The sequence below is a fragment of the Microcaecilia unicolor genome, chromosome 3 (assembly GCF_901765095.1).
Source record: "Microcaecilia unicolor chromosome 3, aMicUni1.1, whole genome shotgun sequence".
Classification (NCBI taxonomy): domain Eukaryota; kingdom Metazoa; phylum Chordata; class Amphibia; order Gymnophiona; family Siphonopidae; genus Microcaecilia; species Microcaecilia unicolor.
Genome location: NC_044033.1, coordinates 279,895,695 through 279,909,437, shown reverse-complemented (window position 1 = coordinate 279,909,437; position 13,743 = coordinate 279,895,695). Strand labels below are relative to the sequence as shown.

The 13,743-nt window shown below is 44.1% G+C and overlaps 1 pseudogene; it reads left to right on the top strand.

The window, feature by feature from the left end:
• The window catches only part of LOC115465049, a 117,335-nt pseudogene that overhangs the window by 83,971 nt on the left and 19,621 nt on the right, over positions 1–13,743 (top strand).

Genomic DNA, 13,743 nt, shown 5'->3' with positions numbered 1-13,743 from the left:
TAGGAAAGGTATGGAAAACAGGTGTGAGGATGTTATAATGCCGTTGTATCGCTTCATGGTGCAACCGCACCTTGAGTATTGTGTTCAATTCTGGTCGCCGCATCTCAAGAAAGATATAGTAGAATTGGAAAAGGTGCAGCGAAGGGCGACTAAAATGATAGCGGGGATGGGACGACTTCCCTATGAAGAAAGACTAAGGAGGCTAGGGCTATTCAGCTTGAAGAAGAGACGGCTGAGGGGAGACATGATAGAGGTATATAAAATAATGAGTGGAGTGGAACAGGTGGATGTGAAGCGTCTGTTCACGTTTTCCAAAAATACTAGGACTAGGGGGCATGCGATTAAACTACAGTGTAGTAAATTTAAAACAAATCGGAGAAAATTTTTCTTCACCCAACGTGTAATTAAACTCTGGAATTCATTGCCGGAAAATGTGGTGAAGGCGGTTAGCTTAGCAGAGTTTAAAAAGGGGTTGGACGGTTTCCTAAAGGACAAGTCCATAAACCGCTACTAAACGGACTTGGAAAAATCCAAAATCCCAGGAATAACATGTATAGAATGTTTGTACGTTTGGGAAGCTTGCCAGGTGCCCTTGGCCTGGATTGGCCGCTGTCGTGGACAAGATGCTGGGCTCGATGGACCTTTGGTCTTTTCCCAGTATGGCATTACTTATGTACTTATGTAAGTGGTGACAGGGCTGGGGGGGGGGGGGGAGGGCGATCCCGAACTCGGAGGGAGGGAGGGAGGGCGGGCGATCCCGAACTCGGAGGGAGGGAGGGAAATCTCTACCTTCGGACTATAAGACGCACCCCCTATTTTCCTCCCAAATTTTGGGGGGAAAAAGTGCGTCTTATAGTCCGAAAAATACGGTATATATATACACACACACACCATCCCTTCAGCCTTCCTCCTCACCCCCTAAAAATTATATATATATATATATTTTTTTTTTTTAATTTAAACACCTATTAATTTTTTTTAAGCTTGCAGGCATTTGATTATCATTTGCTCTGTGATTTCAGCTGAGACGGGATTTCCTTTATTTGTGTAATGGCTGGAATCATGGCAGCAGCACCAAGACACATATAGAGAGGATCTGTGTTCCTGATAATGTGATAAGGGAGCAAACCATTGCAGTAAAAGCAGATTAACCAGCTGGCATTAGTGATGTGGAAATCCTTGGGCACTGAGATAGAAACAATCACCAAGTTTGGCCACAGCCACAGTTCCATGTCCTTCCAACATATTTTAGATGCGCTCAGAACGGTGGCTGCTGGCATACACACAGGAGAACAGTTTAATTCTTAGGGATCAATTCAAATCTAACCTGGTGTTAGTTAGATCTTTATACTGATACTTCCAATTACACCAGATATTTCCAGCATATAATCAATTCATTCACAATACATATTTTTTTTTAAATTGCAGTGCACTCAGTAGTGCTGTGTAGTGCCTTTTAAACCATAAATATGGGGTAAGACATCAGCTGCCAAACATCACAGCACTTATCCTTCCTTCCTATCCTTAATAATCAATTCAAATAAGTCTTGTGTGCTGACCCGGCCGGTCCAAGAACAATATCATGGTTTAAACAGTTCAATAAAATGTCTTTAAAACATCTACACTTATCTTTTACTGGTAGATGACTGGGCTGATTTTATTACACCATATTTCCTCTGTTTTGTGTTTTAAAATCCTCTTTCTCTATTCCCGAACAGGAGAGCCATGTGTTTTCAGTTCCTCCCCTCCCCCTCCCCCGCCAACAAGAATATCCTCCCTTTGACCCCTTCCTTAATCCTTCCCCTACAAATTCAAGCAGAAGTAGCCTTTTAACCTTAGGCTTCCGCTCCCGGACGCACACATAAATTATTTTAATCTTAAATCTTGATTCTTACCTGTCCTTCTTCTCAGGTTATGGCGCCAGCCGGCTAAGCAGGGCAGCAAGGAGGGCACACACAGACAGACCCCAGACGCTGCAGCCTCAGTCATCGTCGACTCGATTTATATAGGGCGAAAAAGGCGGCAGGCAGGCGCCAGGCAGGCGGCTGCAGTAGCAGTAAACTGGGCCTGCATGCTGCATGCAGGATTGACGAAATCATATCAGCTGATTCAGGCAGGTGATGCACACGCACGTACGCTGCCTGTAGCCTGCCTGCATCGGCCCACGCCGCCGCGCTTGCATCATAGGAGTCAGGTGACAGGGTGGACGTCGGACTCGGAGCGGTCATGTGATGACCTGAGAAACCCGGACAAATGATCGGAAAGATGAAATCCACCCGGACTCCCGACGGCGCCCTCAAAAAGAGGACATGTCCGGGGAAATCCGGACGGATGGTAACCTTAACAAGGTGTAGCAGTGGAATTTGAACTGGCCACCTCTGGATGTCAAGACCAGTGCTGTAACCACTAGGCCTCTCCTTCCACTCTTCTCTCATGTGCTTTCCTCTCCCCTCCCCTCCCCTCCCCTTCCCCTCCCCTCATTTCCTTTTACGCTCACTTCTTTCTCCTCTTCTTGTACTCTTCCCATCTCCCTCACTGTTGACTCCTTTCTCCTTATTCCCTCCCCATGTTCACCCTCTCACTCCTCACTCTCATGGAGGAGTATGATGGAATTGTTTCCCCCTCCCCATATTATTTCATCCCATGTTTACTTCCCTCTCATGGTTAGATGGGGGTGTTAGGGTTGCTGTGGGTGAGGAGCAGTGTGTGGGGTTTATGGTGTGTGAAGAGTGTGTAGGCATTCTGTGGTGGATGAGGGGAGGTATGTTGATTGTGTGAGGAATGGTATGTGCAGTGTGCGATAAGGAGGGGTGTCAGGTGTGTGGTGCATAAGGAGAGGGCTGTGGATTGTGTGAAGTATGTGAGGAGTGAATGTAGTGAAGGGGTGTGGGGACAGCCTAACAGATAACAAAAGGACAACCATTTAAAAAGAATGTAGAAGTCTGGCTGAAACAAAATGGACTTGGATGTTCAACTCTCTGGGCCAGATGCACTAAACTTAATGAGCCATTAACGAGCAAGTAGTAAACCCTGGCATGCACTAAAGACTTTTTTCCAACGACGGGTAGCAGCTAACGAAAATGGAATGCAGATGAGCAAATTGTGTAGAAACCCTATTGTAATGGTAAGCACTAACCTTTTCTGATTGCCTTAACGCTGGAAAATCTAACGAGAGGTCTGTACCTCTCGTTGGGGCTGCGCGGGCTTGAAAAACTGCTACAAAAGTAACAAAAACAAAAAATCGGGGGGAAAAAAAGTCAAGTCCTTCACTCAAAAACAAACAAACAAAAAAAATAGCGCTCTGCTTCAAAAAAGACGTCTATTTTGGCTGTCATCCCCCCCCCCCCCCCCGAAGATGCCGTGCTGCTCACCCCCTCCAATGTGGCTCGATCCAGAGGACAGTGCAGTTGAGGACACCCATCCCAAAAAAATACGTCCATTTTGGCCGTCATCCCCCCCCCCCCCCCCCCCCCGCAATAATAAAAACATCTTTTTTGGCCGTGCTTCACTCAGCTGAGAGACCAGGAAGTCTCTGAGCTAATCAGGTCTCTAATTCATGCTCGTTCCTTACCGATTCGCTAAGGGAATCGGTAAGGGAAGGGCTCTAACGATTGTTTACTACTACTACTACTTGACATTTCTAAAGCGCTACTAGGGTTACGCAGCGCTGTACAATTTAACATAGAAGGACAGTCCCTGCTCAAAGGAGCTTACAATCTAAAGGACAAATGTACAGTCAGTCAAATAGGGGCAGTCTAGATTTCCTGAAAGGTATAAAAGTTAGGTGCCAAAAGCAACATTGAAGAGGTGGGCTTTGAGCAAGGATATGAAGATGGGTAGGGAGGGGGCTTGGCGTAAGGGCTCAGGAAGTTTATTCCAAGCATAGGGTGAGGCGAGGCAGAATGAGCGGAGCCTGGAGTTGGCGGTGGTGGAGAAGGGTACTGAGAGGAGGGATTTGTCCTGTGAGCGGAGGTTACGGGCGGGAACGTAAGGGGAAATGAGGGTAGAGAGGTAATGAGGGGCTGCAGACTGAGTGCATTTGTAGGTAAGAAGGAGAAGCTTGAACTGTATGCAGTATCTGATTGGAAGCCAGTGAAGTGACCTGAGAAGAGGGGTGATATGAGTATATCGGTTCAGGCGGAATATAAGACGTGCAGCAGAGTTCTGAACAGATTGAAGGGGGGATAGATGGCTAAGTGGGAGGCCAGTAAGGAGTAGGTTGCAGTAGTCAAGGCGAGAGGTAATGAGAGCGTGGACGAGAGTATGGGTGGTGTGCTCAGAGAGGAAAGGGCGAATTTTGCTGATGTTAAAGAGAAAGAAGCAACAGGTCTTGGCTCTCTGCTGGATATGCGCAGAGAAGGAGAGGGAGGAGTCGAAGATGACTCCGAGGTTGCGGGCAGATGAAACCCACCAAAACCCACTTCTCCTCTTCCTCCACTCTCTGTCTCAGTTGATGGCACTCTCATCCTCTAACGATTGTTTATTTATTTATTTATTGCACTTGTATCCCACATTTTCCCACCTGTTTGCAGGCTCAATGTGGCTTACAAATACCTGTAATGGCATCACGTTTTCAGGGTACAGAAATACAATTGGTGTTACAAAGATTACTACTACTACTACTTAGCATTTCTATAGCGCTGCCAGGGTTACGCAGCGCTGTACAAGTTTAAACATGGGGAAGGACAGTCCCTGCTCAAGAGAGCTTACAATCTAAAGGTAACAAACTATGTAGTCAGTATAGGTATCATGAATGGGGAAGGTGGTTAGGCGCCAAAAGCAAGGGAGAAGAGATGGGCTTTGAGTAAGGACTTGAAAATGGGCAGGGAGGGCGCATGGCATATGGGCTCGGGAAGTCTGTTCCAGGCATAAGGTGATGCGAGGCAGAAGGGGTGGAGTCTGGAGTTACAAAGATGTCAAAGAATAGTAAGGTTGACAGGTTTAGTGCATCTGGCCCTCTGTACTTGGATATTCTCTAGAACAGACTATTTACTCAGATGTTCTCAGACAATAGCCCTCAACTTCCTGAGCCCCTACGTCTTGCCCCATCCTTGGCCACCTTTAAATCTAGACTGAAAGCCCACCTCTTTAACATTGCTTTTGACTCGTAACCACTTGTAACCACTCGCCTCCACCTACCCTCCTCTCTTCCTTCCCGTTCACATTAATTGATTTGATTTGCTTACTTTATTTATTTTTTGTCTATTAGATTGTAAGCTCTTTGAGCAGGGACTGTCTTTCTTCTATGTTTGTGCAGCGCTGCGTATGCCTTGTAGCGCTATAGAAATGCTAAATAGTAGTAGTAGTAGTAGTAAGTACTGGTCAGAATCTTATTTGTAATGATATCTAAGAGTCAAGTACCACTAATCTTTGATATGATGTTCTGAACTGTCCTCAGTATGTTATCTGAGCATCTGGCCTGCCAGGAAACATATGACCTGCTGAATCAGTTCAAACTAACTTTTCTATCTCCTTAAGAACCAGAAAGAATCTGTCTGAACGTTTCCTCTGAGAACAAGGACTCATGGGGTAGGGAGGAGGGAGTCTGTACGGAGGTGCTGCAGTGGGGGAGGGGGAAGTTCAGGGGGGTCATGTGTTAAATCAGATGTCGGGAGGGGGTGATCAGGGTGACACATTAGCATACCTCTTCCAGCAAGCACTTATGTGTTAAGCCATATGCATGCCAAAATTACAGAACAGTGTTTAGCATGCTGCTGCCATTTAAATGCGTAAGTGTACATTTGCGTATGTGGATGACAGTATTCTATAACTTTTAGAGTGCAAATGTTGGTCTATACTGCACCCAAGCCTTTCCTCTGTGAACGCCCCACTTGCATTTATGCGCTATGCCATATGTGTGCCAAAATTATGTAACTGTGCTTGGCGCACTGCTGCCATTAACACACTTGTACACTTACACATGTGGATGGTAGTATTGTACAACTTTTAGCATGCAAATGGTACCTAACTTTAGGCTCCTTGTTATAGAAGCACTGATAATGCATCTTAAATCATTTCCCCCAATTTTCAGTGTTTAAGTTTGTTTCACATATTGGTTTTAATAATAAAAATCTGTGTGCATTTAGAACTTATTTATGTGTGCAAATAGATTGTAGGCATATAGATTCTTATCTTTACGCATGTGCAGTTGATTTTATGTACCCTTTTTTAGACAGCCAAACAACTCAAATGCATGTCCGTATTGATTTCTAAAACAAACTAAAATAATGTCTGAAAGCTGTCATTAAACTAAAACATTATTTGGAATTGAACCAATAGAGCATACTTTTCAGTTCCCAACCAGTTGCTTAAAGGTACTAACCTGCAACAAGAAAGTGTGAGTTCTAGTCCAGTCCATAGAAGTATATTTCCTTCCTTCCTTTATTCCAACCCCTGCCCCTATAGTCCAACATCTTTTCCGCTCTTCCCTCCCTCCTGCCCCTGTGGGCCATCATCTCTTCCTCACTCCCCTCCTTCCTCGGGTCCATCATGTAATGTAATATGACTTTTTTATTCCTCCAACTCTCAATATAACTAGTTCAAAGCAGATAACAAGGAATAATATGGAGTAATTAAGATAGATCTTTTCTGAATGAATATGTGTTTACATTTTTCCCTCCTCTCCAGGGTCTATCATTTCTCTCTTTTTCTTCCTTACCTCCCTCTCTCTTCCTCTCCCCCCAGTCTACTATTTCTCTTTTTTTCTTGCCTGCCTCCCTCCACCCCTCTGGTCCATCATTCCCTCCCTCCTCAGGTTCATCACTTCTCTTTTACTTCCCTGCCTTCCTTCTCCCCATCCATCATTTCTCTCTTTCTCTCCCCCCCCCCCCCCCCGGATCCATCATTTCTTTCTTTCTTCTTCTATCTCCCAGGTCTGTCATTTATCTTCTTCTTCTTCCTCCCCCTGGGTCCATCATTTCTCTATTCCCCCCCCCCCCCCCCCCCCCGTAAAATGTTGAAAATTTGGTTATTCAATGAGAGTTACAGTGCTATTTGTTTTTGTAATGATGTGATCTGTGATGATAAGATTCTTGTTAGGGCTGCATTTTGATTAAAATTCTTAATCATGATTAATCACGAGATTAAAGTTGGGCAATAGCCAGCTGTTCATGGGGGGCATAGGGGCTGCGGGGCACACATTTCCTCTCCTTCCCCACCCCATCCCCATTATATATCATCCCTTTTCTGATGGGGATGCCAAAGCCAGTCGAAGAAAGCCACTGCGAAAGCGTTCCCCTTCCTGCTTGGGCTGCCTCAGAAGCGTGGAAGTCAGTGTGGTACCTCCAGGTGCCGATGCCGGCACTCCCCGAGCATGCTCACTTCATGCACAAAATGATAATGTTTGGGGAGTGCAAGAACTGGTGGCTGGAGGCATCGCGTTGACTTCCTCATTCCTGAGGCAGTATGAGGAGAAATGGGGTGACTCAGGCAGCAGATTTTTTCGGCTGGCAGGGCTTCAGCTACCCCACCAGCCATTGAACAGCTTTGGAGGGGGCCTTCACCCATTCTTTCTCTCTCTCTCTCTCGCTCTCTCTCTCATGTGCCCCTCTGTGCCGTCACCCATTCTCTCTCTCTCTCTCTCTCCATGTGTCCCCCTGTGCCTCCAAGCATTCACTCTCTTTCTCTCAATTGTGCCTCCATTCCCACTGCCCTCCCACATTCCTCCTCAATTATTCCTCCCCCCACATTCTCCCTCCCTTCCGCGTTCTCCCTCCCTTGCCTGCAATCTCTCCTGGACTGCCAGGAGCTCTCCCCTCCCCTCCCGGTTTACTTTGTTATTTGCACTACGTCTTCGCCCTGCAGCGGCAGCATATTAAAATGCTGCCTCAGCCTGCATCGGGCCTTTCCTTCTGACCTGGTGCCACCTTCTGAAAACAGGAAGTTGTGTCAGAAGGGGGAGGGACGGTTCATAAGGAAAGACCCGGTGCAGGCCAAGGCAGTGTTTCAATACACTGCTACTGTAGGGCAAAAACCGCAAATAGCAAAGTATAAACTGGGAGGGGAGGGGAGAGGAGAGGAGAGCTACCGGTGGTCCGAGAGGGGAGAAAGGGGTGCCATACTGGGTGCATGGGTGGGGGAGGGAGAGTGGGAGGGCGGTTAATCATCAATCACAATTAATGTTTTTAATCGCAATGAGTTATTAATGCATTAATTGCAGTATTAATCACAATTAACGTGCAGCTCTAATTCTTTTTGTTTATTTTATATACTGTGTATTTCATTAATGTATTAAGATTTTTTTAATGATTTTATGATACTGTTTATGATTTGTTTATAGTATTGTAAATGTAAACTGCTGTGACACTTTTAGTCTTTAGTGGTATATCAAGTAATAAATCAAGTCTACCTAGCAAATCCTAGGGGTCTATTGGGGGTCAGAGGAGTAATCCCCAGTCACTCCTGCCCCTTCTAGCATCAGGTTCAAAATTGTGCTGACAACACTTAGCAGTAGTCTCGTGGTACTGTTAAGGGTCAAGCTTCCATTCGATGGATTAATACAATAACAGCTGTAGATGCCACTCTATCAATGATTAGCTGTCTGACTCAACACCAAACTTGTTTTGGAGCAAATATCCAGAGGATCGCCATGAGTCAACACTGACTCAACTGCACTTAACAAGAAAAACTAGTGATGTATATGGATCCCTTTGTTTTCAATATACTATGTAATTGTAGGATATATTCAGTTTTACTTTTAGTTATTGCCACCAAATGAAAGCTGATCCAATAATAATAAAAAGATGCCAAGACTGTGCCAAGGAGAGGGAGCACAGTCATCCTCTTCAGTTTCCAAAGCCTAATGATCCATAACCCACAGGAACTCAGAACCAATCTGATCAAGAAGCTCTATTTGCACAGATTGGAACCTAAAAATGTTTTCTAATGGCATTTCTGTAACTTAGATTCTTTTCATACTCACAGGTTCAGAACGCTCAAATTAAGTATAAAGGATCTTGTGATGTAGAGAACCCATAGAATGATGTTAAATCTGGCAAACTTGATATTTTTAGGGTAGACAAGATTTGTGATTCGGGGAGTTTAGGAGCTTAAGAGACTCCATTTTTGCAGATGATAAATAGATCCTATCAACATCAGAGTTATGGTCTTGCTTGTTTTCTTGCAGACATACCAATGTACCAGACCCTTTGCCTTTGTCACTGCCTGAAGTAATGGGACTCATTGAGTCACAATGTATATATCAATACTACTTGCGACAAAATCCTGAAGCAGCAAAGGACTTTCTGGAAAAAACTAAAGAAAGGTAAAAAAAAATCCGTAATAAAATACAGTATATATTAAATAGCAACCAACCAAATCATTATTTACTGATGTTTACTAGTAAAACCCAAGAAAATGTTATTATGACTGACCACTTTGGATAGCATAATTCCAATTATGTGATACCTTATACCAGTTTGGATATATGTATATCAGTTTTCATACTGTAATGTGCGAGTACTGTGGAGCCCAATGCTTGGAATTCCTATAGCTTTCTCTTCTTAAGTATTTGGACATCATGTCCCTTCCTCACTACTTCCACTGACTCCCTCCAATGGATTAAGTCCTGCTTATGGCACTCATAGAGTTCCTGCTCCTGAGCTAATTCTTGGCTGAAGGCCCTTCTTGCCTGCTTGGCACCCTCCAGCTCAAGTTCCAACCTTACTTTATCCTGGGAAAGCTTACTTACTCTATTAGTCAAGTTCCTCCAAATTTTTATTAGCAACCTTCAAGTTTTCCACTAACCCCATGGCCTGTTCTAGCATTTCCACTATGCTGTCTTCTCGGCATTCATGGAGGCAGCTGCTTTGTCAGTACTCAGGAATATGAGCACTACCTGGTATATAATAATAATATTAATTTCAGGGGTTGGACCAGGCCTGAGATCTCCCAAGGAGGGGGAAAGGCACTGTTCCACTCACACACTGTATGACCCTCGCTCCCAGTAATACAGGCCACACTGTGGGATGTGCTCTGAACCATATACCTTTTAAAGAAAATTCTTGAAGTTCTAAGTACTAAGGTACATTAGTAGCAGAGACAGTATTAATGAAGAGCTTTCACGACTATGCACTCCTATTCTTCTTAGTACTTAATTGCTTTATATTTTCTGTATGGGAACCCGTGAAAAGTCCTTGCTGTTCCCACCAATCCTTTTACAAAATTACATTCAGCAACAATTTACATTCCATCTTAGAACACACTTACAGTTCAACTGATCTAAAGACTCATAAGACAGATGGCTGCCTAGTCCTAGATGAATTGCCGGATATGGGTGGTCTACTAAAGGAAGTATAACTGACAGCATACATTAAGCTCTGACTCTGAGGTCTTTTTCTCCCCCATATTTACAGTGTATATATGATTAAAGTTTATTGAGTTCAACTTTTACACTGTTTTGTATTACGTCTTTCTTTCTGTTTTTTTTTCTTTTTTCTAGGAGGTTGCTGCTAATATAATGCTGTGTTTCTTTCTTCCAGCCTTTGGATATAGATGAAATCTCAGGATTGTGTCTTTTATTTAATTTCCATACATGAGCAGTTCTCCCCTTCTCCTTAACCTTTGGTAAAGAGGGTGAAATAAATACCCCTCTGTCACAGCAGGTCAAAGGTATTTTTTTTTAATCTCTGAGGTTTACAAGCACAGCTTTCTTCCTTAAGTCTATGTCCACAAGTTTAGGGCATATGGCTGGAGTGCTCTCCCATACACTGTGGTCAGGGCAGGGGAGGTTAAAACCAATAGAAGTTAAACCTGGGCTCTACAATTTATATTTTCTGAATCTTCCCTCCAGATTCAATTCCCTCCTATTTTAGTTTCTGCCAATAGAGTACTATCAGGCTCATTTTCGAAAGAGGACGTCCATCTTTCAACATAAATCGGAAGATGGACGTCCATCTCCCAGAGACGTCCAAATTGGTACAATTGAAACCCGATTTTGGATGTCTCCAACTGCAGTTCATCGCAAGGACGACCAAATTTCAAGGGGGCATGTCGGAGGCGTAGTGAAGGCGAGACTTCGGCATGCCTAACACTTGGACGTCTTTGACCCATAATCGAAACAAGCAAGGACGTCCCTGACGAACACTTGGACGTTTCACCCGGACGTGTTTCTTTTACGAATAAGGCACAAAAAGGTGCCCGAAATGACCAGATGACCGCCAGAGGGAATCGGTGATGACCTCCCATTACTCCCCCAGTGGTCACTAACTCCCTCCCACCCTCAAAAATCATCTTTAAAAATGTCTTGTGCCAGCCTCAGATTTCATACTCAGGTCCATGACAGCGCATGCAGGTCCCTGGAGCAGTTTTAGTGGGTACTGCAGTGCACTTCAGACAGGCGGACCCAGGCCCATACCCCCCTACCTGTTACATTTGTGGAGGAAACAGCGAGCCCTCCAAAACCCACCAAAAACCCACTGTACCCACATCTAGGTGCCACCTTCACCTGTAAGGACTATGGTAGTGGTGTACAGTTGTGGGTAGTGGTTTTGGGGGGGGGGGGGTTGGGGGGCTCAGCACACAAGGTAAGGGAGCTATGTTCCTGGGGGGCATTTTATGAAGTCCACTGCAGTGCTCTCTAGGGTGCCCGGTTGGTGTCCTGGCTTGTCAGTCAGGGGTACCAGTGCAGTAGAAATGCTGGCTCCTTCCACATCCAAATGGCTTGCATTTGGACGTTTTTGGCATGGATGTCTTTGGATTCGAAAATCGCCGAAAGTCAAAAATGTCCATGTCTAGGGACATCTAAATCTAGGGACGTCAAAATTTAAGGACGTCATTGGATTTGGACATCTCTGACGGTATTTTCAAAATGAAAGATAGATGTCCATCTTGTTTCAAAAATACGGTTTTCCCCGCCCCCGGATTTCGACGTTTTGCAAAGACATCCAAATCGCAACTTGGACGTTTCTTTCAAGAATGCCCCTCCATGACACTCCCATTTCTTCTTATTTAGGACATGGTCTTTGAGATCAACAGAGTACACTTCCTTTAATTACCAATGATGTCATCACACTTCCCAAAGTATAATACCATTGATGGAGCCTGAGAGATTTTTCTATGCACAGTGTCAGTGCAAAATCCTGCAGGTTCCTACATTCATACAAAGACAAATGGGGTTCACACTCTCCACAGGAACGGAACACAACAGTAAAGGGGTGGAAAGGACCTAAAATCAAATGATCAGTCAGCCACACAAGGGTAAGATGCTCAGAAAGAACCCTTTATTCAGACCCAACATGGTCCGTGTTTCGGCTAGAACAGCCTTCTTCAGGGGTCAATCTATTGGTGTTCAGTAATATATTAATTGATTGATGGAACATTTAGATATCTTGACAAGCTTTTTAACATGCTGCCGGTACAAATGCAAAAAATTGATTGACATTCATGACAGTTTGGATTTGAAGCAGCAAATGAACACAGCAAAGGAGACAAGAAGGATGATGATCCAAAAAATCTTCTAACGGACTCAAAGAGTTCACATCAAAAGTTTATTACTAAAAGCTGTGTTCATTTGCTGTTTGACCAGTTTGGATTTGAACCCATAATCCTGAGAACAGACTGGAAATTCTTTGTGGGCATACTAAATCCTACACCATCTCTATTTTTCAATATATGGTGAGATAAAGGACTCTCCTGCAGTGAATCCTACCACAAGTCAAGTCAGTGTCCTTTTTGGCTGTCTGAACTTCTCAACAAATCCTGCTGCCTCTTGTTATAAATAGCCCCCAGATAACCTGAGAACTTATACCAAAATAGGACTCACAAAATCAGATTGATGAAGCAAGTCTTAATTAATTTGTCAAAAATAACAATTACACTCTTGCAAGAATGGGTGTCTCTGACAGCAAGCGGGCACACTCTTCCATAATGTTCTACAGATTTTATAGTCTTTCTTAGTTACATTTGGACACTGATCACATTTACCCCTCCTCCCTTGCATCCTTGCCTGGATTGGCCACTGTCATGGATAGGATGCTGGGCTCGATGGACCCTTGGTCTTTTCCCAGTGTGGCATTACTTATGTACTTATATAACATTTCTCTGTGAAAACATTCCATAGACCAAGCCTGCCTCTGTTAGCTCTTTTGCTAGTGTTCTTATTTCCAAACTTCCTGTAAGGATTCTGCTTGGCAAGCTGGCACCTGGAATGTTTCACTCCTCTCCCTCCCCACTCCCTTCTGCTCTTTGTTTATAGTTCACAGTTCGCAGATGTTAGTTTCATGCCTGGTCTGTCCTTGGACTTTTTTTACAACCTCCTTTTTCTCTCCCTCCTGTCCCTACTTCTTATCAATTTACAGAGAAACACAGTTCCTTTGTCTAGTGATTTCAAAAGCTAAAATGTGATGATTTCTGCTAGAAAAGGGATTACACAACTATAGTTAGGGCCTATATATTCTACTTTTGCAACTATGTTATATGAAAAAGCAATATATTTAAACATTTCTCAACATTCTGCTAATGCTATTGGGGTCACTGTCCACTATTGCACTCTTTTCCACACAATGCCTCATTTCTCTTGTGGCTGCTCCATTCACCAGTGGAACATCTCTATTACATCTGCATCTCCTGGTGGACTCCTACAAAAGAAACCAAATGTGGCTTTCTTTGAACACCACACCAAACCCTAAACATTTGACTGCTTCTGGGATCTCCCACTCTCTCTTCTGGCAATTATTAGGTTACTCAGCTGCATTCCCTCCTAGGTACTCTTACCTTGAGTGGATACTGAAACTTGCTCTATTAAGG